The sequence below is a fragment of the Diabrotica undecimpunctata genome, unplaced genomic scaffold (genome assembly GCF_040954645.1).
Source record: "Diabrotica undecimpunctata isolate CICGRU unplaced genomic scaffold, icDiaUnde3 ctg00000568.1, whole genome shotgun sequence".
Classification (NCBI taxonomy): domain Eukaryota; kingdom Metazoa; phylum Arthropoda; class Insecta; order Coleoptera; family Chrysomelidae; genus Diabrotica; species Diabrotica undecimpunctata.
In genome coordinates this window covers 5038358-5065411 of record NW_027311885.1, presented here as the reverse complement: position 1 = coordinate 5065411, position 27054 = coordinate 5038358, and positions in this window count along the sequence as shown.

The window sequence follows — 27054 nt, the reverse complement described above, 5'->3', positions numbered from 1 at the left end:
TAAATTCCTACAGACCAATTTCTCTAACATGTACAATGTGCAAACTTATGGAGAAAATGATCAATAAAAGACTCCTGTGGTTTCTAGAACAATATAAAATAATAAATTTGGCACAATCAGGTTTTAGATCACACCGAAGTACAGCAGACAATCTAGCAATCCTCCAAACATCAATCATTAACGCCTTTCAATGCAAACAAGACCTAATAGCTGTTTCGTTTGTAATCGAAAAAGCATTCGATACTCTGTATAGGCCTCTTATTATAGCTAAACTCGAGGAGTACAGTATATCTGGAAATATAACTTCATTTATTAATCAATTTCTAACAAATAGAACCTTTAACGTAAGATAACGAAGAAACGATATATGTAATAAAATTGAGCTTCCGGTCAAGTTTGCACTCTACGCAGATGATTTAATAATTTTCTGCCGAGGCAAAGACACTGTTGCCACTTGCAAACTACTTCAGAATGCTACTGACCAATTGCTTGAATGGACTTCAGTAAGTGGATTTAACTTTTCTGTCGAAAAGACAAAAATCATTAAGTTTTCTCGCAGGACAGCCAGTACTATAATTCCTAAAATTACCATAAATGGTACTTGTCTACCTACAGTAAAGAGTATGCGGATTTTAGGACTCACATTCGACAGTAAACTTACTTGGAAATGCCAAGTAAGTTTAGTCTTAAAAGATCTCAAAACTAAGTGCATGACAAATCTTAACTTATTAAAAACTCTGTCTAATCATCATTGGGGTGCAGACAAAGACTCCTTGCTTCAGATTTATAGATGTCTTATTCGTTCAAAAATAGACTACTGCAGTTTTATTTATATGTCAGCTAGCCCATCAGATTTAAAACTTCTTGATTCTGTACACAACACTGCACTCCGAATATGCCTTGGAGCCTTTAGGTCGAGCCCCGCAGAGAGTTTATACAGAGAAGCTAATGAACTTCCCCTCTGGCTACGTCGCCGGCAACTCCTTTTAAAATATTCGTCTCGAATCTCAGCTAATACCGAAAACCCAGCTTATAAATTATTAAGTAATGAACTTTTAAACTCTCCTTCCCCTATTAAACTTCAGTCTATGCCACAGTATCTCTCACCACATCTGAATAATATCGATCTTTCAGTCACAACTCCAATATTAATATCACCTAAACCTCCCTGGAATAAATCGATAGCAGATTTTAATATCTCGTTAACTAATTATGATAAGCGTCAGACAAATCCACAATTTCTAAGGCAAACCTTTAAATGATTTATTTGCTAAAAACAGCTTAGACTAAATTTTATACACAGATGCTTCTAAGAGTCCTACAGCTGTTGGATGTGCTGTAACTTCAAACACCGATTTAATCACATCTTGTAATCTGCCGCTCTTCTGCTGCATACATACTGCTGAATTATTCTCTATTCTCCAAGCTACAAACTTAATATCTCCAAAATATAAAAAAGTAGCAATATGTACAGACTCTTTAGCGTCTATCTATTCTCTCAAAAGTTTGTACACGGTACATCCTTTGGTTCAAGCTATTCAAAACTCTTTCGATAGTTTAATCTCAATGGGAGTATCCATAACCATCATCTGGATTCCTTCTCATGTAGGAATCCCAGGTAACGAACTAGCCGACCTCTTTGTAAAATTGTAAAAACAAGCCTCGTCTTCTAATATGGAGACTGAAAACATACAACTTCATACAGATTTACAGTCGCATTTTAAAAATATCATCCAAATGTCTTGGCAAGATCACTGGAATAAAATCCCTTCCAAGCTTCGTGACATCCATCCCAGCGTTAAAAAGCTTGAGTTTCCTTCCATGACACGAAAAAACAAAATCTTAATTCGCCGACTTAGAATCGGCCATACAAGAATAACTCATAAACATTTAATGACTTCCCAAGATCCACCTACATGCACACACTGTGGTAATATTCTATCTGTTAAACATATTCTCGTAGACTGTCCCCACTTTAACAACGAAAGAAAAAATAATCTTTTGAGTCAAAACCTACAAAATATTCTCAGTTCGCCAAATCAATTCCAAAACCTTACTAATTTCCTCTATGAAACCAAACTTTACCAGGATATTTAGAAGAAGAAACGTAGTTTAGAATTTGATAATTAATAATTGTACCAATATTTAATGTATTTCTTTATTAATTGTAATGTTACTGTATATTCTTGTAATTTAATGTACTAAAATTGTACCTGTGTCAGTGACCTACGCTGTCGAGACACGTAAAGCTAAATAAAAAAAAAAAAATTACTCATTTATTCACATGACGAAATTGAAAGAGAACTATTTCAAGATTGAGATATCTTGTTTTTACGAAAATTTGACTTATCCACTTATTCACGGATGGTACAGAATGATTTAATCAATTTTCAGATAAGTCTTTTAATAGATTTAAATTTTATTACTTTTTTTAGAACATGTTAACATTTTTATGTAATTTATTAACACAAATAAACACTAAATTGTAAAATTACTAACCGGAAACAAAAGATCATGTATAATACAAATATGATGAGGCACTTGGACAATCCATAAGAAAATAGCTTAAAAATTAAGTAGAGAGCTGCACAAGAGGTTTCTGTGAAGCTTTGAGGACTTTATCGGGTTGATTATAAATATAGAAATACTTTTGACTAAATAAGACAAGGCGATCTTTAGAACCTGTGTGCTTTTCTGGCAGAAGCAATGCTCCAATGAGTTCAGTTCCAGGTGAAGATGGAACGTTAGCTATAACGTGGGATACCTTCCCCGTTGTACCTGTATTGCACAACTATCCTTCAACCGCAATCCTCGCCACGGCCTACTGATGGTTGTAATTGTGAATCCACCAAAGCTCGTCTCGAATGCTAGAAACGCAACCCGGTCACCACTACATCTAAAGGGATCCGTCCTCACTTGTAGTATAACACTATTATCAACAGTATTATTCAACATGTTGCGGAAGTTATACTTAAAATCTGCATGTTGCTTGTTATTCCAACTAGCTATTTGTTACTTTTCGTTGAGCGGTAAAGATGAAAAGATATTTGCAACAAGTTTTTGCGACCTGTTGACTGTGCGTTCACATTTAATGTTCTGAATCTTTTCTTCCGTTGTATATACACTGGAAACGAGCCAAAACAAGATTTATTTTTGTGATATCTTTTAAGTTTTGTGGAAAAATAGAGTGGTCAAAAGAAGAAACTATACATTTAATAGATTTATTTAGAGACAATATCGTGTTGTGAGATTGACGCCACAAAGATTATAAAAATCCTCAAATTAATAGTGATGAATTTACCCAGATATCAACTTTTAAGTCATTTAAAAGATAACTACCACAATATTTATTCCGTGAACGTAAAGTAGGGCGTATCCAAAATCTCCTCTTTTTCTTTTTATCTTTTCACGCTAAAACTACACAAGTGGAAGCCGCGAGATATACATAATTTTTGCCGGACATGTTGGAATGGACTGGGCTATAAAAATGTTACCTGCTCCTTGTAATCTAAATAAAAACCTTCATCGTTTAACACAAAAGTTATCAATAAGTCATTAGAAACATGTTTCCAACAAGTTGCCAACATATTATTAAGTAAGGACAGATCCTTATGAACTCGTCTTGGATACTACAAGTCCCTTTACAATTACGAAGTACTCTGACAGGTTGCTCCCTGTGTGTGCCTCTGTCATTCCAATACTCGAAGCTATCTTTATTTCTTATTTCATTCCAATAGTCGTTATTACAACAGACAGGGGCCAGGAAAAGAAAGAAAAGAGCCAGGGAATGATCAAAGTTAAACGGAAAAAAAAAGGAACATCATGACTGAAAAATACAATGATACGAAAAATGGACTTATGGACTTACATCATTATTTAGAGCTGCTGTCAATACAGTCGGGATAGCGAATATGGTAGCCAACATAATATCCAACGATCAATACCGGTCATGGAACTAAAAGGAGAAGAAGCCAGGATCCTAGCAATATTCTTTATAGCTTACACCAGACAGCCATAAAACTTAGTACCTGAAATACCAGGTAAACAGACATTCTGCAATGTTTTTTATGTTCGTTTTAGAAGAGAGGTTTTAGTCGAATGGTTATTACTATATAGATCTGTCAAGGGGAGAAATCAAGTACTAATTAATAAAAATGCAGTACTCTTTTTGCTAATGAATTTTAGTTACTCCAATAGTATTGTTGTTAGTAATATAACATCTAAGAAATTAGCTGAAGATCCTAGTGTGAAATTTGTGAGTAACATGAGTGTCCGTGAAACTAAAATCAGCTCGTTAATAGAAATAAACAAGCTTGAGATGAAGCCATCATAACATTAGTAGACACCGTGGATATTGAAGGTTTCAGCGCCATAGTTGCAAACAAAATTATCTGCCTACTTGCAAGAGGTAGCAAAAATCAAAAATATAAATGGTATGAGCACATACCTAAAAGTGGTTTACAATAATGGACACATTTTTATTTACATTTACAATTTTATACATTGTATTTATTATAGTGTTTAAGCTATACTTTATGCTACATCTAACAAAAGGATGATCATTATCTTTGCTTTTATTTTTATACGAAGTCGGCTTCCCTTATTACTTTTTTTTTCGTAAGTTTTTATCTTGAGTTAAATCAATATTGATCTCCATTATTGACATGTCCTGCTTAAGCATCTCCTCTCAGGTCTTCGTTCGTCTTCCTCTCCTACTTTCTCCAGAAACTAACAGATTATCAATTCTTTGTATTGGATGATTAGTGTCTTGACATTGAAGATGCCCAAACCATCTTAATCTATGCTCTCTCATTTGGCATTAATTAATGCAACTCCTTTAAGCCCTTAATATAGTTATTTTAATTTTATTCTTTTTGTTACTTTACTCATCTATCTAATTATTCTTATTTTCGCCATGTGTATTCATTCATTGTAATTGTTTCCTTTTAACTGCGCAACATTCAATTTCATACATCAGCTCTAGTTTGCGTGCATTTTACATCTATTTCCCTATTGCCCTTTATTACCGATTCTAAGTACTAAAAACTATTACTTACAATCATTTCATCATCTAAAGTTATAATTTCATTGGTAGTTGTAACTCCATCTTCAATGAAGATTGCAAATACTCTATTTTTATCCTACTAGGTATTAAATTTTTTTTCTCCACTGTTTTATTTTTTGTTTTAAATCCCTTTTAGTATTTTCTACTAACACTATACCGCAGCATATATTAAGCACCAGGAAATGTTACCCTATAGTTTCCATGTTATTTGATCCAATACTAATGAGAAATAAGGACTAAGGCACTGACCGCTGATAAAACCCTAGTTTCACATAAAATTTATCACTTTCCCACACCTGTTCTAATATTATTTGTTACTCGCTCATTCGTATTCAAAATATTTTATCTTGAAGAGTAAAATTTTCAAAAATCCTGAATCTGCTGGGAAAATTACCGAATAAATTGTGTACACGACTTGATCTATAATTGAATATTTATTTTCAGTCCATTTGTGAGTTCAGTTTTTAAATATAGCTCTAAGAAATAACGATTTGTTAAATGATTTGTTGTGTTGATTTTAGCATTATAAATTATATAACTGGCTTCTTACAAATCTGTTGGACGCCCTGATAAATTTAACCATGTACGGAAGTAACTTTTTATTGGTTTTCATTTATCTAATTACGACAGTCATAACAATGGAGATATCGAACAGAGATGATGAACCGCCAGAAATAATTAGTCAAATAAGGATCCTACGACTACAATTGTACCAAACCGTAAAAATGTGATAAAAGCACAGATAAAAGAGTTTCGCATATTCAAATACTTACTAGAATCGCTATCAGATAATGTAAGATACCAAATATGAAAAATTTTATGAATTAAATATTTTTGGAAAAAGTGTTGCCATACTGCTTAAAAAACTAATGTTTGATTAAGCCTTTTCGTGACAAAATATAATTTAGAATAAATGATTTATGTACTTTCTTTTATAAATGATTTTAATACTTCGCAAACTACATTGCAAGACTGCAAGTGGGATATTATTATTGGGTCATTTGACTTATAGCACGAAGCACATATAAAACAATACTAAAATATGTAATAACAACGTTAGAAACTATGCCGTCAATTCTTTTCGGTACAAGTGAGTTAGAGGTAAGATAAACTTACCACTTAACGAGGTTGAGAGGGCTTTTTGGTCAAAAATATTTGTACATTTATAACTTAGGCAGGTTATATAAAAATAATTACCTGCAACCTAATGCTGTACAAAAATATTGCCACCAGGAGTAAGGAAAATTTTGTATATTCGGAAAACTTTTCTCCATTTTTGGCAATTTGACATAGTACGGCATTCATACACAAAGTTTAGAATCAGTATATAGATTATTTTTTTTTCCATGCCATACAATTCGCCTGGAACAGGGGTGAGAAATCTAAGGCGCAACCCTTAATTTGATTGCCGGCAAAGTTTATATAGTTGTTATTACACATTGTAGTATTGATTTATATGTGATTCATGTCGGGTGAAATGACTCCGTAAAAATTTTACATGAGCTTGTAGTCTATAACTTGAGCAATAAATATTAAAATAGCAGGTCTTGATACACCATAGTTTTGTGCCAGATTTCGACAAATATTTCCAGTATTTAAGTATGTTAACTTTATTTGAAGTAAATCTAAAATAAGATTATATTAGCGTATCTTCCAAAACGTTATACTCAAATATAGTTAATATTCTTCTGACTTGAAAATTATTTTGTGCCAATACTCAATTTAAGTAGCTTGTACGAGTTACTGACGTCGTTTAACTGAACATTAATAGTAAATTTATATATAAGTTTGTAGTCGGTATTTTTTAAAGAATATGAATTTATTTTTGTTGGTTTCATCTATATGTTGGGTCAGGGACTTTCTGAGTATTGTAGAATTACTACGTATGTACTTTTTTTGGAAACCGTCGGTTATATACTGACCGTAATATAACCAGTTGGCATGTTGTACATCAGAACATAATTTGTTATCAAATGTAAGGGATCTGAGGATACGACGTATAATAAAATAAAACGATAATAAACGTTATAGTATTCCCTAATTATCCGTCAACCTTCTGTTACAGATATCCTATAATAAATCACCTGACGAATCAAGCAAAGGTGATACCGATAAAGAAAAAGAATTAAAGCCGGACAAAAATGCTTATAAAACTCTGGCAAGCAGAAATAAAACGAAGTATCAGTATTTGAACAAACCAAATTCAAATTCAGACGACTATGTTGCTTCCGCAATCCTGTTAAAAAGTGGTATGTACCTTTTTAATCTTGCAGTTTTTTCTCTCTATTCATAAGGGCTGAATAATATATATATATATATATATATATATATATATATATATATATATATATATATATATATATATATATATATATATATATATATATATATATATATATATATATATATATATATATATACATCTAGCGGTTAATGTAAGCTCCGTTCTAAAACGGTATTATACTAACTCCAGTAGAATATACACCGTGTATATTATTATCTGCGTAGCGCTTTATGTAGACTCCGAGCAACACGTAGGATTAAGTGAACTCTGTAATAGGTTAAAACACTTTTGGGATCCGTATGTATACCTTCGCGTACACAACTAAACTCTTGCGATGTTGCCAATAATTTGATTAGTCGTAGACTTTCAAATTTTACAGCAGGTACATTTTGGAACTTCAAATTTATTTAAATATCAATCAATTTAGTCATCGAGAAATTTCACAAATACTTGGTTAATGCAGTTAAATATTTTAGAGTGGTAATTTATATTACTTGCTTTAATTATTTTTAAACTTAAGTAGTGCCTATTATAAACTTGGAAAAGGCAAGAGTTCATTTTTATTTATTAGTTTTTTTTTAAATGCGTTGGCACTGAAATATTTATTATATAAATGAACGTTCCGGTGTTTCGATTGCTACAGTTTATGACGTATAAAATATTTGTTTCATGGAGTAGTAAAATTTAAATTATAACAATTTATAAATCATTCTTAAAATTCCAATTTTTTACCGTCTAATTTCAATATTTAGATTTTTAAATGTGGGGAATTCAATATCCTATATACTATATTTTAGATACACATAAACACATGGAGACACTTATGGCAGATACTAAAAGAAGAAATATTTGAGTTCCTTAGGGTATCTTGATTCTCGGCAACATATCTATTACAATTAAATATAATATGTTCGGTCTTATTGTTTTAAATGCTTTGTCGCTTGTACAAGCTATTATTATTTTCAACTTTATATAATTGTGTTTTTGTATCTTTCGTTGTCAGGCATATCAAAATTTAATTTTTAATTTAGAAGTAAATGTATATATAATATTCTTTTTTCTGTCACTTAGTTTAAATATAGATCACTTATATTCTTCTTGCTTATTTATTTTTATTCGTAATACTTATTAACGTACGTAATAACGTACCCGTTTTTGCAAAAAGCAACAACGAGTACGAAAGATATCGGGTATCAGGGGTGGTATTTGTCAATCTAAATGCCACTTACGACATATTAAATAAGAGAACATTTCTCCAAAGCTGCATGACATCGCCTTGGATAAAAACATTACTTGTTTTATCCGCGTATATCTACAGAATAGAAGATTTTTCGTATCATTCAATGGTAAGATGAAGAACGCAGATGAATGGTCTCGCTTGGGGTAGCGTAATGGCACCTACACTGTATTACATTTACACAAATGATTAACCGATAACAGTAGATACTAGGACTTTCATGTAGACGATACATTGCACAACCAAAACTTTTGTTGCTGAAGTGAAAAAAAATCTAAATGATTGCCTTAAATATAATAAAATGAACTACGAATTAATTTTAAGCCAAACCCCGAAAAATCTTAGGAGCGCTCCTTCAATTTGTCTAAGACAGGCGCTTTCACAAAACTGAATATCTAATCTAATATAAATCTAATATAATCTATAGTCTAATATAAATACCTTTTTTTAAACGCATCTACCACGCAGAGGCATTAGCGTATTTAGATTAATGTTACAGTTGATACAAATAGTGTATATACATTAGTTCACAATTAATAATAATAATATGTATGTGTATTACAATGTACGTTTTAAATCTTATGAAGAAGTTTACAGTCGTTAAGATAAGAAATTATTCTTTTTGTATCTGTATTTTCTTCTAGGGCAGTTGGGTATGCTATATTTCGTTTACTGTTATATTTAAGACACTGTATTAAAAAATGTTTTAACGTTAGAACACGGTTGCACACTTCACAAACTTTTGTTTAATGACGGTTGACGATATCTCTGATTTCTTAGGTTTGTTTGATGTCGATAGCCGGAACAGATATTGTCCATGGCGCAGGGTTGTGGATTGAGGAGGTATCATAAGTTTTTGAAAATTGAAAATTTAATTTGGATAAGTATGATCGTATACGAAAGTAAAAAGGATGATCAATTTGATGTGTTTGTTAAAATTTATTTGTAAATCGATCAGCAAAAACGTTATGCACAACTGGATTATTTCGGTTTGATGACACTGCTGCTGCTTATGTTAGGCTTAGTGGAAAATATGAATTTTACTATAACGAAATATAAACAAACCGTGAAAATTTGATGATTTGAAGAAAGAAAATGTCAAATTAGGCTAGAGCAATAACTGAAACAAAAGAATCAATTGGGAATAATGTCAGTCATCATATATTTACTCTAAAAATAACTAACAAAAGATAGACATTAAATGAGAAGTAAAAATTAAAAGAATAATATGTCACTAAAAGACTTGATTTGTAACGATTATCAAAATTTAATTAAAGTCACAAATGTCATCCGATTAATAACAACATTAAATCGTCTGTCAATAAAAAATGTGAAGAACAATTGGACAACACATAGTTTGGATTTAGAAGTGGATTGGGAACAAAAGAGGAATTGTGCGCAATGGAGGTACTTTTACAAAAATGCAGAGATTATAATGAAAACATATTCATATCTAATATAGATTTTCAAAAGTATTTGACATAGTTCAACCTGGTAAGCCCATACATGCATTAAAATACATACACCTAGATACCAAGATATTAATTTACTAAAAAATCTACTAAACTCAAACAGCGGTCATGCGGGTGAAAGATAGAGAAACAAATCAAGCAGAAATTCAAAAAGGAGTCAGCCAGAGATGTGTGTTGTCAACTAATAGGTATTTTAGGAGACACTATGGGAAAGAAGTAAGGAATGGAGTGAGCATCATTAATAACATAAAATTTGCAGACTAAACCCCAATTATGACAGAAAATATAGAGGATTTACAAATTCTTATAGAAATCATTAACAGATAAAGCAAAAAGATAGGACTAAACTAAACAGATAAAAGTCAATGTTTACAAATAAGAAATTGAGTGTGGTTATTAGATTGAGATCGTCGAATGTTATGTATGGTCGCAACTGCTATATGGGGTAGAAGCTTGGACCCTGACAGCCAAATCTGTAAAAAAATTAAAGGCATTCGAAATGTGGCTATATAGGCATATTCTTAAAATTCCTTGGACTGTAAAAGTCTCAAACGAAGAAGCGTTAAGACGAATTGTCTATCTGGACATCGTATCTGGGCTACAGTTCGAAACGATAAATATTCTCTTCTACGCGTCATCATGCAAGGAAGAGTAGAGGGAAGAAAAGTCTTGGGAAGAAAGACAAAATCTGGCAGAGAAATATCAGAGATTGGACTAACTTCAGTGTTGAAGAAATAATATATCTAAAAAATCTAAAAGAATATCTAATATATCTATACCGGATCCTGTAAAATTTTAAATACATTAAATTAAATCTCTCGTAAATTATAAAGCCTATTCTTAGATTAAAATAACAAATTTCTTAGTATTATGATATGTAGTATTGTGATAATGTGTAGGTGTCAGTATTCTTTTAAAAGAGATTTATAGGTTGGTATATAAATTTCACGGTTATGTGTCATACGGTTTCATCTTTCATACAAACATTAAAAACCTTAAAAAGTTTCATTTTACATACAATTAGCACGTTGGCTCTGGAAATGAGCTATAAATATGCATTGTTAAAAATGGTATACATTTATATAGATTATTATATCGTCGGTATACTGCGAAAACCAGGTAAATGTCGGAATACCGAAATCGAGAAAAAACGTTTTTAAAGTTTAGTTTTTTATTGTGAATTAAGCAGTCAGCTTGTTTTTAATATTAGGTATTCTAGTGAAAGATGCATATATCTGAAATGATATTCTATCATTAGTTTGAAAAAGTTGAGACACCTATCTGACTAATCCTAAATTTAAGTTGGAAATGCTATCACTTACCTGGTTTTACCTGTAAATCTAAATAAATCAATTACTCTTCAAATAACATATTTAACACAAATATAATAAACCAAGTATAATATTTTTCAGTTTTGTGATCGATATATGAGGCTTTTACTAGGTAATAGCAATGTTTTAAGGTATTAGTCGATATTCATGACATTTAACTGGTTTTCCCTGAAAATTTTATTAACAGCTGTGTGTAGTTATAGTTATTATTTATATGAATGATAGGCAGTTTTATAGAAAAAAACAAATTTATTTCGAATATAATAATAACAATATTATTATTATGAGGCTTCCTCGTCCGATTCGTCACTAAAATCAGGCTCTGGCAAGATGTCTGTTACATCATTTCCCGTTTTTAAATTACGATACCACCCGTGATATTTCTCCGGTATCACATAGCTGTACCAAATCTCTCTTTTTTGCTATGCTAATTGGCAAATGTGCATCATAAAGTCGCTTAAGTTCTTCAAGATTGCTTGTATTAGTTGATAACTTGGCGTGCTTTTTTCTTGTTGACTGCCGTGCAGTATCAGTATGGAAATAATTGAAGCTTGTTGACATGTCATAATTAAAATAGTCTCTTTTAAAACATTCTCTTTGTCTCTCCTTTCATGAATCTCATTCTTTTTATCTTCAACCACATTATTTTTTCGCCGTTTTGGTCTTTTGTCCGGTTTTTAATTAAAGTGTGTGACAAATTTTTTAAATCGTAAAAGTCATAGTATTTAAATTCTTTACATTTGTATGGTTCTATACACACTTTTTATCATCAACCTTGATATTTTTAGTTCCTCTTGCATTTTGAAAAACAGACAAGTAATCTGGCATCCCACAGATAGATCTGTTTTTTAGCGGTTTCAATACTACTATGGATAGAGTCAACTTCCATATAGGAATGTCCAGACTCTAAAAATTTGTGTTCAATAATATTTAAATGATCTATGTTTTGAACAGCCCTTAATAGCAAGGCTGCAATATTCTAATTACGATTCTCTCCCTCGCAGGTATCAGAAAATAAACTTATTTCACTTACTTACATATTCTGGAACACATTTTGATAAGTAGTGGAGTATAATGTTTCCTATTTCAGAACTTTCTCGTCTACCGTTGATTTCTGACCAGGCAAAACAGTAAGCTGCATTTGGTAATGCGACTTCATATACACACAAATTGTAGACATATAATTTTCGAGAATAATATAGTTGTCCAGTCAATCCACTTGGAATCTGTAGTACGGCCTGTAGATCGAAAGTAATTGAAACAAAATCACATTGTTCATTAGATCTTTTCCTATCATTTTGTTTTTTAAGATTACGTACTTCTTTTCTTTTCTGATGTTCTCTATAACTGTCTTCTAAATCCGATTTGTCAGTTGGATTACCCCTATTATATTTATTACAAACTAAACATTGATCTTTTCTAGCAACAAAAAAGCTTAAATTATAGTCGTTAGAAAATATTCAGTCATTTATAAAAAGTACATTTTTCTTATACTTAAATTTTTGTCCAAATATCTATGCTTTTAACTTTGGCGAATATAATATGGGCCCATGGTTGGAAAAGACTCAATATGAGCCTTCACGATTTTTCGGGTTTTACTGCTTGTTTTATTTGGCGGTGTATGCTTGTCTCTTTTATTCGTATCTGCATAACAGTCTAGAATATCAGTTTTTCTTACATCTTGTATTAACGACGCTGATATACAAAGTGTCTTACAAAAAAATTTCTCACATACCTGTATGTCTTGATCATTCAAAGAAAAGTAACAATTTTTGGAAAATGCACGTGGTTTTTTAAACTTCGACGAACTGCAAAGACTCTCTTTGGTGGCTCCGTTTTAATACGTGCAATAAGAAAATGTTTCTGGCCTATATGTTCTAACTTTCAATAATCACGACATAGTCTTTGTCTGTAATCTTCGCTGAAATAACTGGCATATATGTAAAAGCACTCTAAACAATTAACTGGTTTTGTCAATTTTGCTGGTCGATGTTCTCTTTTTTATCTTATAAGGCAAACCCTCAGCACGTCTCCTTTTTACGACATTTATTACCCAATCTTTGGGGTTAGCTTTTCTCCAACGTTTTAGTGGACGTAGGTCTTTTCATACTTTGTCAAGAAGTAGATTTAATATCCAACTAGCTATTTCAGTTGACACTAAATTGTTCGTGGGTGCACCTATTTTAGTGTTTTTTTTCTCATCATTTAGGCTATCAAAGACAGCTGTGTGTAAATCATATAGACTTCCTAGAAAGAGCGATCCCTCTTCACTTGGCTGATATGTGGGGTCTACATCTGAAAAGTCACTATCAAAAATGGATTCCATTATTGAGACTATATTGTTATCAGAATCATCAAGAATTGAACTGCTGTCTTCAGTTATTCTATCTGTGTTTGTGTTATAAGATCATTTATTGGTTTAGCTTAATAACCATTTCTAAATTTTAACTCAACCCGTTTTCAGGTAAAATGAAGTAAGTGTACTTAAAGGTTTTTACTAGTCGATATGAAAGAGAAATTTTAATAAATCATACACGTAAAATGTATTAAAGACACTTATCACCTTTTTACTGAATATGGTATGCAGTAGTAGAAATATTATTGTTGTCCAGCATAATAATATATGTGGGCTTACTTTGTTTTACATGCAACAAAACTTTAATTTTATGGAAGTAAGTAGCGATATATTGTTTTATTTGAAAATGAAAAGTTGATTAGGTGTAACTTATTTGTTTATTACACAAATTATCTGCTGAATGGTAAGTCGTATCATTTATTGGGTTTTACCTGTATGCAGAGCGGAAAAAGCTGAGAATTTTGGTATACTTAACTCAATATTTTAAAATTTGTCATTTACCTGGTTTTCGCAGTATACCGACGATATATTATATAGATTTTCCTTTGTCGTCTTCTGATTATGTATCTCAATTCGTTCCTAATTAAGCACATGTTGTCCACAAGGTACCTCTCTTATGTTTTAATCACTACTTTTTTTTACCTTTTGCCATAGTTTTCCTCATTTTCTTTATTCATATCGATTTCACTCATAAAGAATATTGGGTAGTTTATTGTTTTATGAAACTTTCTCCTTATATGTCCGTATCATACAAGTTGTCTAGTTATTATAGCGTATATAATGTCGTATGTTAATTCCATTTTATTTAACAACAAAATACTAAAAACTTTGTTTTCAAAACTTACACCAAATTAATTGTATCTTATTACTACAGCTATTTCGGCAGAGTGCCTTTCTCAAGTCTCAAGTTTCTCGAATCCGGCAATCATCTATTGTATTTCTTATCATGATTTTGAAGCAGCTGTGCTCCATTAGTCCATTTTTGTTGCTATTTGTCACTGTTTCCCTTTTTTCTTTATTGTCATTATTACGTAGCGCTGCAACACTGGGTGAGTCTTCGCTAACTACAACTTTTTTCCAAGTTGATAGATTTTTCACGAATCTTCAATGAAATGTTAATTTTCTAAGATATGATTGGATGTTTTCTCTCTATTGTATACTGAGACACCCAAGTGGCATTCTTCTGTGCTAAGTTTCTTCCATACCAGTTTTACAAGTTTGACATCTTGGCGGCTATGCATGTGTCCGATCTACCTTTAGCGATTTAGTTTCCTGAATAATATCGTTATAAGAGCTTTCTTTATTCAGTATATGTTCTTATTCTATACGGATTTGTAGTGATATAATAATGAGGTTAAAAAATTTTAGAAGAATTATGCTCTGTATTTCTTTAGTGACATTATTATTAACCGTGATTATTGATCTAAGATATTTAAAGTATTCCATACTTTCAAAATTGTAGTTGTTGACTTTATTATTTTATCTAGATGTATTGAATTGCTCTCTTCTCTTGATTCGCTTGTATTTGGTTTTCATTTTGTTGATTTTAAGTGAAACAGTTTTGGTACTCTCCTCACTTTGTTAAAGATGTCGTTTGCGGATGGGAGAGAGTTTCTTATGAGATCAATGTCATTAGCATATGCTAGGAGTGCTTTGTACCTTGGTCCATTAATGGATTGCATCTTAAATATGCGTTATTTCTATTTTAGTAAGCTGTTCATTAATTTTTTTGAATATTTAAATCGAGAATCTGTATTTATTCGACTGTTTTATAATACAGTTTCTTGGCGCCTATTTTAATCTCTGTTTTTTTGACATAGGGAGTTCGGTGGTATGTCCTTAACGTTTTCATAACCAACGTTCGAAAATTTGTCTTACTGTAAAGTGATGACGATTTTACTAGAAAATATAGTGCTATTTAATAATAATAAAGTTCAAGCTACAATTCCTATATGCATTAACTTGGTACTGATATCTCTGCTCCCCGATCCCAGGTAGCAGTCAGGAAAACATTAAAACTGCTACACTCATGCTTCCTATTATCCAACGATTAGCCGGTCCAGGACTATACGCCTTATTATAGTACTGATATTGCTTCTGCCCTTCATAAGTGAATTTAATATTCAAGGAAGGTTTTGGAAATTTAATAGGATTTTGTATGTTAGAATATTATTTCTCTGAGAAAGTGAAGAATATCTATTTTCTACCCGGTTTAATCCATAAATTAAATATTAGAATGCTATAGAATAATGCTACAAGCAGCAAAAAAACGGTCTAATAGTCAGTAATCAGAAAACCAAATAAATGTTCTTTAACATACAAAAGAAAGGATGTAGAGTAGGGCATAACGTAACACTAAACCCATATAATTTTGAAAGATTGCAGCATTTTGGGTATCGTAGATAACGTTGTCACATAAGAAATAAAATGGAATATTCAGGTAACTAACTGATGTATATATAACCCTTATAACACTTTTAAATCCAGAAGTCTAATACGAATCTCTAAAAGCAGGATATATAAAACAGTGATTAAACCAGTGCTAATGTGTGGATATGTGACAAGAATGTATTAATTAGATCAGGAATCAGGATGGCTAGAAAAGCCATCAGAGGTATTTTCCGACTTACAAAGGTCCGAGTACTAACCAATACGAACGGAACTAATGCCAATGTCAAACACATATATAAAGATAGCAATGTCATACAAGAAACTCAATCTCAACTCCAACGTTCAGCTAGCTATATCCAAAGGCTCTCTCAATAACTGCATTACCAAGTTAAATTGGGAGAATGCCACGAGACGATGTCTACAAATGAAGGGTGGAGGTAACATATGATCAGATTTAGGAATAATGAGACTACCTACCGACCCATCATATTTATCAACACTTGCTATTCTACCTACAATCAATACTTCTCTGTTGGAAGCTATCAAATCAATTACTTGTAATCAAACGAACTAGGCTTAAAAAAATTATCCCAGGAAAGGCACCTCAGAAATATTGACAAATTTTTAAAACGTCATTTACGTGGCTGAGTTTACAATAGAAATGAGGAGACAAGAAGGAGAAGAAAAGAAGAAAAGGCAATAGAATCTTGCTGTGTTTTGACTATGCGATGACGATGATCTTTATATAACATAGAGGGAGATAGAGAGAAGAATGTCTATGTTTAATCTAGAAACCGCTGGTTTTCTCCCTTTCGAATTGGGTATGTATATGTATTACCATAGATAATAAAAGCAAGAGGACTATAATTATGAAACTTTATCTAAAAAGTAAAATCAATAAACAAATTATATATACAAAAGGATTATATAAGTAAATCCCTAATATTTACACAGACTGCTTTACAAAAAGTGAACGGATGAGCATAAAAACACAACTGTTTTAAAAACATAATATTATTAGACGAATTGTGGATTCATTTCACGCAAACTAAACCGGTTTAGTTAACATACTACAAAATAAATCAGAAAACTATGCTAAATATGATACGGCAAAAAAAAGGCAATGACTTTTACAGCTGATTGTCGTATACATATCAATATAACGCAATTATGACGATTTGTCTACAGCATATGAATATTGTCTCGTAATTTTATATGGACGGCGTAATTCATCACTTGACCAAGTGCCAAAATATGATTTTGAGATATTTGACTTTAAAGTTTTCACTCTATTAAAATTCACTATATGTTACAATTGTCGTAATTTTTTGTTTTCGAATACAGTTTTTCATGTTTCTTATAAGTGCGAAATAGTAACTTGTCCAATATTAAAGAAAAACAAAAAAAAAAGTCTTTTGGTCGACTTACGATTTTCGCCACATTGTGTAATTGTGTTATACATCAGTAGACCAAGCGACATGGAGGTCGTTTGGTCTAGTGATGAGTAACTAAAATATCACTTTTAGTGAATTATTGGTAGGCCAGAAGCTATTATTTCTTTTTGGGTATGACAAAAATAGTCGTTGTTTTTGAATATTTTATATTACTTAAGAAATTAATCAAAAATATAAAATCTTTTAATGTCGTCTTCTATTGTATTGTTTCTGAAAAGAGAGCAATACAAAGGTTTTGCATCATTTGGTATTAGGTGCGTTAAAGATTGTCGTTAAGCTTGGGCACAAAAAGTGGCTTGCCTGTGGGCTAAAGAGGAATCAAGTGGTTACTTACGGATTGCATTGCAACAGGCCGTCCTTTTTAAAAATCCTTGTAAAGATTTACTTCAACTTCACTAGTGTTAAGTTTTCATAAAAATAATGAGTGGTATATCTTTTCTTATTTAAATTTATCTTGTTTTAAACCAGCCTTACTGTTTTCTATGTCTGACTTACGGTTTGTAATCATAGTTTCTAACTTCTTTGTTCCAACGAATTCTTCTTTTTTCATTATGTGAACTACTAGTGGTTTCTTTTTACGGGATTTTTTTATCACGTTTATTTAATCATCAACGATATATAAACGTTGTTGAAATTTTAGGGCATTTTCAAAATCTCCAAAATCACTACCATTGGGTAAAAGCTATGACTAGGAAGAAAATAGCGTAATGTAATTTTTTCAATGGTAGGATGAGTTTCCAAAATCGTTTTCAGAATCAAAACTATTTTGATTTTGCGGTTTTGGCCGCCACAAGAGTCTGAAAAAAAAATTACATGTCTCGCAGAAGTAACATTTTCTTCAATATGTTTCTTAAGACAAATGCCTACGTCCTGGGCTCCCCGACCAGCTTCACCTTCTATCCAAATATAACAATGACCTTTGTTATCCTTGGCGCTATGGATACCAAGATTGTAAATACATAATTGACGCTTATAATATACAATATTTATTAGAATTCTCGGAAGGGGAAGAGTTTTTCTTTAAATCAAAACAAAAGGTTTCCACTTCTGGTTGATAGTTGCTTATCTTCTAAGTGCACATTTTTTCTTTTTTTAACTTGCTTAATTGTTCGTTATCTGCGCAACTTTTAATTTCTAATTCGAAACAATTACATCTACTACAAGTAACTTTTTTCAACTTTTTTCTTTGGAGATTAAATCGTGTTAAAAACATTTTTTTGTAAAACGAAAATTTAACAAGGTCATTTTCTGCCTCTTTAATATACAATTCATACATTTTACTTAGTGTTATGTCTTTTGTTAGGTATTCTCTTTATGTGTTAGCTCTTCTGTAATGTGACTATTATAGAAAAATTTAAGCAATAACTGCCTCACTACTGCCTCAACAAGTTGCCAACTTCACCATTGTTAACAACGTTTATGTACATATGTTGCCAAATATTCGATTTACAATCATTAAAACGCTCGCAAGAGGCGCTTGGTCTACTGATGCAAAACTAATACACAAAAATTAGTCGCTTGCTCCAGTTATGCAAAATTCAAAATCCAAAATAAAAAGAAAGGCACTTAATCTTTTTAAATATATCTGGTTATCCATTACTAACAGGTTAATGGGATTTATTACGTAGATAGTTTATGCTTTTTTCCACCTTCTTCTTTAAGTTCCATCTTCTATCGAAGGTTGGAAATCACCATGGCTATACGGACTCTGTTGACTGCCGCTCTAAAAGGTTCTGCACTACTGCTTTCAAACCATTCCCTTAGGTTTTTAAGCCCGGATATTTTTCGTCTATAACTATTCTAATTATGTGTATAAATATTAAGAGTATATCTAGAGATAAAGACACTCCACTTTACATATGCGCTTAACAAAATGCAGGAAGCACATAGATGGCCAATCCTATGGTATTTGGTATTAAGCTGATCGCTGAAAATTACATATTAAATGCAGGCAAAGAAGCAAAGAAAAACTTATAATGAAAGAAAACAAAACCAGTCAGCTGAGAGAACCTTTCAACGATGTTGAGCTTGGATCCGCTATCCACGTATATAATGAACAATATTACGGCTCCTGGCTGAGGATCTGAGCACAAAACTAACTCTAAAATTTGAACCAAAAATACAACAATGGCTAATATCCAAAGTCTTTAGACAAGCAAAGCAAAGACAAAGTTGTTGCCTTGCTTAAACCTAATTACTATTTAACTGGGAATAAGCCACAATTAAAGGTTAAAATACGTTTATTGACGTTTCAATTTCCACTTCGGAAATCGTTCTCAAAATACAAACATTAGTAAATTAAACAAATTTGTTTAATTTACTAATGTTTGTAACCATTTCAAAGTTGTACTAGTCTATTAAAATATTATGTCCTATCCTGTTTCGTAGTGCTCTTCTTATGATAGCCATATATTTTTTTGTCATCGTTGATTTGGAGGACCCTTCTCTGCGCTTTTTCGTATTAAATGTCTTAATGTTTTTTTCTTACTAATAATTATACTTGCTACTATATTTAACTCATCGTCGAAAGTCTGTATAATGTAAGGACCTTGCTTATTAAACTGAGATTTTCTGTATTTACTTTGCGGGTGATGCTCTCCAACACGATGGTAAACACGATTGGAGACACGGCATCTTCCTGTTTGAGGTCACTGTATATTTGAAAGTAAGTTGACAGTTAATTTCCTTAGGTATGCCTAGTTCTGCCATAGCATTTTAGTTACAATCTTAGTTACAATTACATAACTAGTTTAATGTTTTTTTTTATTCCTAACATTTTTTGTTATGTATATAATACTGAATATTTGATCAATGGTTCATTCAGTTTTTCTAATTTCATACTAATCTTTCCTAATTTCACATTTGTTGTTGCTGTCTGTCAAAGAAAACACCATTTTTCAGAGCTGATGCTATGATTTATATTTGTTGTTAAAATTACTTTGCTGCTATATCGAGTACCGTTTACTGGTATATGAATTTGGTTACGAATTTATCTTGTGTGCTGAACTCTATTAAATCTTTTACCGCGAATTGAAAAGAATGTTTTAACCTTTATTTGTAACATTTTTATCTTTAACGTTCAGTGAAATATTTTACGTTTATCTAAATTTATCCAAATTTACTATATTGTATAATGATTGTACATGTTTCCTGTTTGAGATCAATGTACATTTGAAAATAAGTCAAACGTACGTAAACATTTGAAAATAAGTCAGTAATAACGTACAAGTACTTTACTTGTACGTTACTCCTTGTTAAATTAATTAATTTCTTAGGTAAGCCTAGTTACGCCATAGTATTCCATAGTTTTATTCTTATGATTATATCATGTGTTTGTTCAAAATCTATAAATAACTAGTTTAATGTTTTTTTTTGTATTCCCAACATTTCTCATTAACTGCCTAATTGTGAATAATTGATCAACGATTTATTAAGTTTTTCTAATTCCACACTAATAGTCTCCTATTTGATAGTTCACCTATTCACCCAATCGTTATAGGTTTATTAGAAAAAAATCTGTATATCCTAATAATTAATATAGAGCTTATACCGCTATAGTTTGTGCAGTGCATTTTATCATCCCTTTTGTGTATGGGTATGCTTTTCAGCAAGTTGGTACTTGCTCTTACTTTTAAATTGACAGATTAGCTGTTTAACTGCCTGTACTGAACTTTCTTCTTCATGTTGCAAATATATATAAAAATTAATAAAAACCCCTCTGACATACCGTTGACTGAAATATTGGAGACCCTATATTATTCAATCAATGGAAATACTAAGATCACACGGGGGGAATATTATGGGTTATTTCTGGTTTTGTCATAATTTACACTAGTAAGTAAGTAAGTTCGTGTAACCTTCTGGCTAAGGTCTAGTGTTAGGGTTTTCGGGTCGCGCAAGCGCCCCTAACATGACTTAACGACTACTTTCGTAGCCGGGACTGACGGCTTTACGTGCCCTCCGAAGCACGGTGGTAGCGCAGTTAAATTAGAAATTGAAAATTTTGTCAGTGCCAGGATTCGAACCCGGGCCCTCCAGCTTGTTAAGCCAGTAACACAGCCACTGAGCTACGGCTGCCACATAATTTACACTGAAAATACTAACAAGAGAGTGCTCTCACTTCCACATGTTGAAATTGATATATAGTACCAACAGATGCTAGTTATATACCATCAGTACTAATAAAATGGAAACTATTAAGGTAATGTCAATTTCATTTAATCAAACGTACTAACCTTAAACATGGTCATTTAAGGAAACACCTCAAAAATATTGACAAAAAATTAAAAATAGCTTAAGCGTTATACAAGTAACAGAGCAGCAAAGCTCACAGCATGAGAATATTGCCTCGTACTTTTATATAGCAATTTGTTCTCACAATTTTATAGTTTTTCGAAAAATGAACTCCGATTAGAAGATTAAAACGTCAAACAAAATGTAAAAACCTATTCATATTTTGTGATATAAAATCTTCAATTTCGATATTGAATATTCTTAATAAATATATAATCTAATATTTAAGCCTGTTTATGTTATACAGACATACAGACTTGGAAAACACTAAACAGACAAATATTTATTCCTTTATGTACTAGGTTCTAAAAAAAGTGTACTCAAAACAAATAAATATTATCTACCAAGTGTTTTATTCCAGTTTCATATGAAAGCACCAGATATTAGATATGTATTATAAATTTCGTCATAGGTGCAAATTTGAGATAAAAACCAAATGATAGAGCATATAGTGAAATAAAAATATCTTAGAATAGCTGTATCGAGCGAGGATAAGATAAGGTTATTGATGAGGAAAAAAAGACAATTCGCTGAGGAAGTGAAAAAGTAATTGGCAAACGCAAATGAAATATGCATTACAATCTATCATGATACACATATATTCGTACTGCAGAAACAAAACAATTAATAAACACGTTAAGAGAATCTTAATAATAAGAAAAATTTAACTTTTAATACACAAAAGAAATAATGATATGCAGAAGAAACACAAATTAAAAAACGTTATCCACTTATTGTACGCAAGAGAGATACCTCTAGGAAAAATCAAAACGACCGAAAATATATACCAAAATAACACAATAAAAGTAAAAGTAGAAGAAGAACCAACCGACCCTAATAAAGCTGACAATGGGATAAGACAGGGATATTTCCTGAGTCCTCTATTGTTCAACCTGATTATGGATGAAATAATAAAAAAGTAAGAACTAAAATAAGATACCAAATGAAAGAAAAACAAATTAAAATAATCTGCTGTGCAAACGACGCAATACTACTCTTTCAAAATGAAGATGATTTACAACGTATGCTGCACCAATTTCATATAACTGCCAGAAAATTTAACATGTTAATTTCCACAAAAGAGACAAAATTCATGGTTACAACAGCAAAGTTACTAAGATGTTAATTGGAGCTGAAAGGTCAGATAATAGAACAAGTGATGGAGTTTAAATATCTAGCCATCACATTATCTAGCTACGGAAAGCTCGAAACTGAAGTGGAAGATCCAGTGAATAGAGCAAACAGAGCCGCAGGCTGCCTAAATGAAACAATATGAAGCAATAAAACTATCGGGAAAGAAACGAAAGGCAGAATTTACAAAACAGTCATCAGACCAATGACATACGCGGCAGAAACAAGACCTGACACAGAGAGGACAAAAAGGATATTAGAAACAGCAGAGATGAAAACACTTAGAAAAATTGATGGTAAGACACTATGGGACAGAGCTAGAAGTACAGATATACGACGTAGATGCAAGGTGGAGAACATCAAGAACTGGTTAAGAAATAGAAGAGTAGAATGGAACAATCATATAAGCCGAATGACAACAAATAGAGTAGTAAAGACGGCAAGAGACGGTTAACCCGTAGGAAGACGATTAGTAGGAAGATCACGAAAACGATGGAACGGCAACTTATTGGAGGCACATTGAAAAATGACAGTCATGTCTATATAAAAAGAAGAAGAAGAAGAAGAAGAAGATACACAGGATAAACATTAATATTGCTGCAAGAAAGATAAAATAAATCAGTCATATTAATGTAGAATAGCAGAGGACAGAGTGTTTAGAGAAAATAATGAATCAGTCATATTAATGTAGAATAGTAGAGGACAGAGTATTTGTCATAGCTTTGGACAGGTGCCCAATTAAAAAAAGAACACAGGTCGTTCAAAAAAGACGGAACTCTAAAAAGAAAATAGAATAGATTTAAAAAAATAAAGGCATAAACATTTCTTTTCCTACTTTTTTAATATTGAAAATACGTAAATAGAACATTGAATTAAAATGTAATCTTTGATAATCTGTGATAAAACCATCACCTGAACAGTGGCGCCGATATATGTAGTTGAAATTGTTTACACTTATTTTAACTTTTTATTTTGTTATTATTTAGATATGAGTTGCGACCGATATCACAAACTTATTTATTTTTCACAAAGAGGCTCTTTAATACCTAAAATTATTACTATACAAATCTGATTCGAAATATCGTCAAAAAGTAATACACGGCATGTAAAATTTAAATTTTTAATAAAAAGTAAAAGATTAGGCATTACTTATGGGATTCAAAGAACGAGCGTTAAGGAAGATTGTAGTACTAATAAGATCACCGCAATCGGGCATACCCCGGGTAATGATTAATTAATTAATCGGCTAATTCTTCAGTCACCCCTTTAATATGATTTTGTCAAATTGGTCCTTTTTAGGACCAACTATTCTAATAACATATGTCTATAACTGTTAAGGGTATATCTAGAGATCAAGAAACTTTACTTTACTTAAACTTATCAGACATATGAGCTAAACACGAATGTAACTTATTTCTAGTGCAGGAAACACATATAGGGCCTAACCTAGGGTATTTGGTATATAGCTGATCGCTGAAAACCACATCATAGATATAGACATGCTATTTCTGTCGGAAAAGAAGCAAAGAATAACTTAAAGTAAGAAAGGACAAAACCAGTCAGCCGAGAGAACCTTTTAACGATGCTGAGCTTGGATCCACCATCTACATATTTAATGAAAAATAATACAACTACCGACATTGAGGATCTGAGCACAAAGCTTATTACGAAACCTGGACCAAAATGGATGATGAACAACTGTATTCAAATTATGGAGATACCCAAAATTTAGTGACAAGCCAAAGTTGTTACCTTGCTTAAACCTGGCAAAAAAAGACGGGTACGAAAAATATCCGGTATCAGGGGTGGTATTTTTCAATCTAAATGCCGCTTACGACACCTGAAATTACAGAATATTTCTCCAAAAACTATATGATTTTCCCTTAGATAACAAGCTCACTTACATTATCTGCGTATGCCAACATAAGAGAATATTTTTTGTATCACTCACTGGTAAGAATAGCAGATGAAGCTTGCTTGGGGTAGCATAAAGGCACCTACACTGTATAACATTTACACAAACAAACGATCCATACCGGTAGATACTAGGACTTCTATTATATAGACAAGACACCTATTATTGCACAATAAAAATAAACTATAAATCAATTTTCAGCCAAAACCCCTGAAAAACTCGTGGGTGCTCCTTCAATTTCCTCAACATAGACGTTTTCACAAAACTGAACATCCAATCTTGTCATAAAATCATTGAACTGTAGACTTCCTATAAATTCCTTGAAAATAGTTTGTATCACACCGGGTCAGTCACAGATTATTGTTTAAAACTAAAAGGTAAATTGAGGACCAGAAATAATATTCTTCGCAAGCTTGTCAGCTAAAAATGAGGCGCACATGAGGCGCACGTCCTTCCGCCGTTAAAACATAGACGCTTGTACTATATGCTTCTGCTGCCGAATATACCTTGTTAGACAAATTAACCATTCTTTCTTTTTGTGCACACTCCTACCCATTTTAACACAAAAATATCTATTGTAGCACTTAACCATATTTATTTTGAGATAACCTTCTATCGAGATACCATATGTAGTACACAAATAAGACCAGAACTAAAATATTAAAAAAGCTTTATACAATATATCGCAGAAGATTGGATAAAATAAAAGTAGTTTTTATTAATCAGATGCTTACATAAAATGTACAAAGACATACTCACGTAAACAAAATATATTACGAAATTTCTGTAATTAAAAAAAAAACATCAAATTCGGCATTGAACTAATAAAATTATATTAAATAAAAAAAAACAACATCTTTAAAAATACAGAAAAAATAAAATTTTCTATGCAAACGAACATTCCATTCAATAATAAGCCCAAATCCTTTTGTATCTACATACCTGTTTTTTAAAGAACCAGTTACATTTTAGTACTTAGTTATATCAGGTAATATGATATCCTCTGTTACACAGTGTAATGCGTATAACATTCCACTGTCTACAAACAGTAGATAAAAATAAGGAGCTCATATAAACCGTTCAGGGTATATGTTGAAAATATACGGTATAATCGCACAGTTGCCAAACTCTCAGAGCTTACTTAAACCGATAAACGTATGGTTCAAATATACAATGAAGAAGATCTGAACGACCCCTATAATATATACACGTGAACTAAGCCATATACATTTATGATACAGGGGTATTTACGGGCTCCAAAATTTTTTTATAAATTATTAAACTCTACATCTTGATGAATCGACTGAACCAATATTACGGAATTGTCAAGTGAGCTCCGTATATCGGTATCCACTTGACCACGGAGCTCAATTGAACCTGAATTTTAACATGGGCGGAGTTCACTTAATGCCGTAGATATATATATATATATATATATATATATATATATATATATATATATATATATTGTTTATTTTACAATTATTATATGCTAATTTCTTAAAAATGCCCTCACATAAATATATTTTTATAAAATTCTCTAGTATATAACTTATTAAAATAACCAAATACTTTTTATATCTAATATTATCTAGTAGTGTAACTTATAAATTATTTTCTATAAACACCAATCATATCAATATATATATATATATATATATATATATATATATATATATATATATATATATATATATATATATATATATATATATATATATATATATATATATATATATATATATTATTCAGCCTATATACAGGGTGGTTCTTAAGTAATTGTACAAAAAGAAACAGTAGATTGTACACTTTAAAATATTCCGATTTAAGCCAAATTGATTTAATAAGATGTTGATATTAAAAAAGATACAGGGTGTTAAAATGCAAATTTAAAATTTTATTTTTCGCTATAACTTTCATGTTTGTAAACATGTATCTATAAAAATTTACAACTGGGTACTTTTAAATATGAGAAATTAAAATTTGATGCACACTTTGATGTAGCTAAGAGAGGACGCCACATATGCCACATTTGTGGCATAAATTTGCACCTTACTTTTTTGCTCTTTAAGTTACCTGTATTTGTGATAAAAAATATTAAAGATACTATATTTTAACAAAAAAA